Raw genomic sequence first — 5,655 nt, forward strand, 5'->3', positions numbered from 1 at the left:
TGTGGCTTTATGTGGCCTACACATGACAGTGGTTTAATGCTGCCCTCTACTGTTCATTTACTTAGAGGAATTGACATCTACCAATATGGACCATTCAGGGGTCTCGGACTCCAGTCCTCGGGGCAGCAGTCCGGCATGTTTTAGATGTCTCCCTGCATCAACACACCTGATTCTAATTAATGGTGATCACCAGCTTGTCATCAAGGTCTGGACAGCTCTGTTGTTGACACAACTCCTTGTTTCATGGTGTGTTGAAGCAGGGAAATATCTAAAACATGCAGGACTGTCGCCCTCAAGGGCTGGAGTCCACCACCTGTCTGAATACAAGTACTGCCATGATGGAGTGCATTGGTGGACACTAAAAACAGAGGCATGCAGACTTGAAAAAGACCAACAACTATCCACATTTCCACTCACTACTCTATTGAATTTAGAATCAACAGTCAATCTAATATGAATGGTTTTGGACTCTAAGAAGAAGCCACAACATGCAAACTCCACACAGAAAGGTACAGTACCTTCCAAGATTCTTACCACTAAACACAATTGTTTGTTATTTAAGATAATTTTAACATCTTTTTAAAATATTTTTTGGAAGTACTAAGGAATAGTACAGCAGTTTATGCTGCTGCTTGTGTCCATAAGCTTTGAAATGAGTCATTTTTCACAAGATGAAACTGTCTCTGTGCCTTCTCACACACATTTTCCATTTACCGTATTTTCTGGACTATAAGCCGCACCTGTATATAATCCGCATCCGCTTTATTTTTAAAAAGACAATAAAAAAAAGATATGCAAGCCGCAGATATTTCTGTTGTTAGATTAGATATTTACTACATGTACAGAAGGATTTTTAACTGTATATGATGTACATGTTTGTACCTAAATAGATCCTTTCCTAACAGTGTCTTTTAACACGGCAGCAACTTTGCTGATTAAAACGGGACAGAACCAAGAGAAAGTAACCGGTATTTATTTATCTATTTATCTGTTTGAAATCTGCTTCTACCTACTTCTATCTGCTAAAGAAGAAGTAGCGTATTCTTCTTTCTTTATTTTGTCTTAGTTTTGATTCTAATTCCGGTTAGAGTGCCCCGAGCGGTGGAAGAAAAATCCACAGAATAGAAAACTTTGTATAAGCTGCATGGTTGAAAACCTATGAAAAAAGTAGCGGCTTATAGTCCAGAAAATACGGTAGTTGTTTCCCAGATCTAACCCATTACGAAGTAGACGATAAGCCTCAACCTGGTTATGACAAAAAGCAAAAGTTTTTTTTTAATTTGACCTTTTTAAGTATATATTTATATATTTTTACATATTTATATATTTTGTAAGTATAAGCCTCTCATTCTCTCCTAATCTCAGTGTGTTCTGCCAAATGTATTTCTCTTCCTTATTTTGAATGAATGCTTATATTCTGATGTGGGGCAGTTTATATTATTTCCTCATTACCCTGTATGATCAATGCCAACTTGTTGAGTTTGACTCTGCCACATTTAGAGGGAAACATCACATATATGTCCTCCTTTCCATGTTATTCTTCTCTCTAACCTCATTCCACAAAATGTCAAGCGTTCAACTTTTCAAGATGTTTTACCATATTCTTGGAGACTGTAATTCTTAATTGCTGTGAGAGAAGATAATGCAGAGAACAGGGTTAGATGGAGACGGGTGGTCCCATGAAGGGAACAGTTGAAAGGAAAAGAAGACGATTTGGAGACTATAATCCCAGAATTTCACTTTGTCTGTGTATAGTTTGAAACCCCAAATCAGCTCATGTGGAACTCCTGGAATTTACTTTAAAACATTTGAGAGATTCTTTATTTGGTACCAGTTTGCCTACAATAGAGAATATGAAATGACAAATTGGGGTGGTTCCTTCTTCACCTCAAGTTCCACATCCGCTTGCCCCCTTACCTGCAATTAAGTAAAAAGTCCTTAGAGCACTTAAACCTTCTTCCACTATAGTGAGTCATATGGCGTTTATGACAGTTTCCACGGAAAAGTCACACACCAATATCAAAAAGTAAAGTCACTATTGACTTCCTCAGGACATTGACTTCCTGATGTTAAACAGAGACTGTTGATGTTTTTAAAAAGAGGCTCAAGACCCATCTCTTTAATCAGGCTTTTAACTGACTCATTTAACTCTTTTACATTTCTTATGCTCACCCTTATTTTTATTGAATCTTACTGCTCTGTTTTATATTTAGTTTATCCTTTCTTATCGTATTTTATTTTTGTTTAATCTCAATGTTTTATCTAAATATTTTAGTTGTTATTTATGGTCTATTTTATACATTTTACTGTTTTATTATTTTAGTTTTTAATGTCTTACTTTCTAGACATACTTTTAGGATTTTATGTTTGTATGTTTTATGTTTTTTATAAACTCCTTTAGTGTATTTTATCCTGTTTTCTTGTAGCTTTTATCTCCAGTGTTTCCTCATGGGGAGCCTCCATGCTGGGAGTGACTCTGGCCTGCAGGGGGTCGTCCTGGGGGTGGTTCTGGCCTGGATGGTTGTGGAGCTCTGCACCACGGCTTCACCGCTGTGGTGTGGACTCCTCTTTCCGTCCGGGCCGGGATGGTCTCTGTGGGCCCCCCCCCCCCTTGTAGCTGCGGGCTATGAGACCTCCTGGCCTGGACGGCTCCCCGTTACCGTTTCGTCACCTGGATCCTCTGTGCCTAGCCATGTCTACACCATGTGTCTGCGTGCGTGTCTGTGTGTGTAATTTAGGAATTTAGGTGAATTGTAGTGTGCTTTTGTCTGCGGGGAGGGGGGGAGGGGGGGGAGGGGGGGGAGGGGGGCATTAATAAGTTTTATGTTTATTTGTTTTTTCTTGTTTTTTTTTCTGTTAAGCACTTTGTGTTTCATTATTTGTAGGAAAAGTGCTATATAAATAAAGTTTGATTTGATTTGATTTGATATTACTTTTCTATTTGTTAATGCTCCGTTGAACACCCACGCTTCAAATCACTCTGGAATGCTCCAAAGTCGCTCTTTTTCATCCAGTATAAAAACTACATTAACAGTCCCATAAAAAAAATGAAATAAGTAGTGATTATTCCTATATTTGTCCCATATTTCATAATGATTTCCCTTTGTTTACTAAAGCTTGAGCAACAGTTGAGGCGATGGACTGTTGTCATTTTTCTATTCAGATCTCATTTTAGGGGCATCTCAGGTTCTGATTTACTACAGAAACCTTTCTACTGGTTTAAGTTCACTTGTTTTATTCAATTCAATCTTTATTTCAGACTCAAATAGGTCCATATAAATACAATAAAAGAGACAACAACAACAGTAGACAAAACAGCAAAGGACAGAATAAGAACATACCTAAAAAATATACAAACACCCTCTCCAATGCCTCCAAAAACTAGAAAAGAACCTAGTACTGCTCTTTTTGGGCATGGTTAAAGCCATAATAATTTCATTTTTTGAGTCATTCAGCCTTGCCATAAAATTATACATGAGATTCCTAAGGACAGCGTCTAAGGTAGAAACACCACTGTGCACAAACAACTGACTGGCACTCGTCCACCTAGGGAGCTTCAAAATAATTCTAAGTGCATCATTGTATGCCACCCGTAGCTTATTAAACTTAGCCTTACTGTAGCTGCACCACAGGTGGGCAGTGTACAGTGAAGTACAATAGGCTTTAACAAAGCAATTTTAACATTATCAGTACACATAAAAAATTTAGGTGCCAACATATTTGCTTGTGCGTACAGTTTACAGTACTGTCGCTGAATATCATCATCATCACAAAGGTCATCCCTGATGATGTGACCAAGATATGTGACCTTATCCACAACATTCAGCAATTTGTCTGCCAGGAAAAAGGTGGGGAATGTTCTTTTCCGGTCTTCCTTAGTCTTTACAATCATAACCACACTCTTTTTTGAGTTAAACTTGATATCAAACTGCTTCCCATAGTCTGAGCAGACTCTAAGCAGTTGCTGCAGACCAGCAGAGTAGGGAGACATGATGACCAAGTCATCAGCGTACAGTAGATGACTAATGAGCCTTTCTCCGACCATACAGCCAGTCCTACACTCTTTAAGCCTTTTAGAGAGCTCATCCATGTACAAATTAAATAACATAGGTGACAGAATCCCACCCTGTCTAACCCCATTTGTCACTAGGAAGGGTTCAGATGTAGTATTCCCCCATCTTATTTGCATGGTTTGATTTGAGTACCAAAAATGTAAAACCCGTAATAAATAAGGAGGGACCCCTCGCTCACGTAGTTTCACAAACAGTTTACCATGGTTAATGCGGTCAAAGGCTTTAGAGGCGTCCAGGAAGCACATAAACATGGTAGAGTTATGTTTTCTGTACCTACTGACAGCCTCTTTCAGAGCATAAATACACATGTCAGTGCCATTTACTCTTAAATCCAAACTGATCATCTGTGGTGACTATATATTCCTGTAGCCTATCTAATAAGATTCTTTCTAATACTTATTGATTGTAAATTCAACTCTAAGCTCAGTGGATGCTTTTGGTCATCAGAATCTAGTCATCAACCACCATTTAGGTGAATAACACAGCACAACATTTTTTTCTTACTGTGTCAATGCTTAACCCTCGCATGACCATGTTCAGCTCTACATAAAGGAAACACATGAACAACTACTGTGTGTTTTATGTGTTTTATTACTTTTATAATGCCACCTTTTAACAATAGCCTTTTCTGGCTGCAAATAGTACCTTTTATTGGTAAGCACTAACCCATATGTGTATTTGAGCTGCGGTCAAGGTTTAAAGTCCTATGCATGCACACATTTAAAAAAAAATATATGTGGAAAAGTAATTTCTGCAGGGCTCATTTGTTGTAGACACCAGGATGAAGGTTTTAAACATTAATTCACATGAGCAATTGTTGAAATTCTGCATTCCGCCACTATAATTTATAATGAAATGTATTTAAGCATTAGGTTAAGTTAATTAAAGAACCCATCACTCTATCATAAGTTATTATGAATTTCTTTTTAAATTAAATTTTGTTCAAATTTGGAATCATTAGGCTATGTGAAAAGAACGCTGGTTGTGCTTGTTATCATGTACGGAAAGTTATAGTTCTGTTTGTTAATCCGATTATACCATATAAAATGGTGAAAAAAAAAGTCGGGTTGTTTGAAATGTATTTTACATTTTAACACTTTTATTGAGCACTACAGATAAAATGAGACCATAAACAGTGGTTAGTTCTGTCAGTGATATTTTCTGTTCGCAGTTCCTTATAGATCTCAACCACAAGGAAGCTATAAATATCACAGGGGACGGAGACCTGTGCAGGGAAACTAACAGCTAATCTCTCCTATCTGCTGATCTGTGAAATCAGTCTAGTCAGTCATTCTGTTTAATAAAAAACACTGAAATGATATGTTTAAACATAACAAAAGTAGGATTATTCATCTTTCAAGGCATTTGAAAGCTTTGCCTTTGTCTATATTGTTCATCAAAAGTAGGTATGGGTATGGGAGTGGCAATAATAGGAGCAATTATTGCTAATAAACAATTAAAACAAGCAAATTTACTGGACTGACGCACCTTTGACAAGTGGCACATTATAACCGTTAATAAGGAAGTAACAGGCGGGGCAAAGGTCTCTGCTTACACAGAGCAAGGCCAAAAAGGAGAAGCA

Source organism: Cololabis saira, chromosome 19, assembly GCF_033807715.1.
Source record: "Cololabis saira isolate AMF1-May2022 chromosome 19, fColSai1.1, whole genome shotgun sequence".
In the NCBI taxonomy this organism is placed as follows: Eukaryota; Metazoa; Chordata; class Actinopteri; order Beloniformes; family Belonidae; genus Cololabis; species Cololabis saira.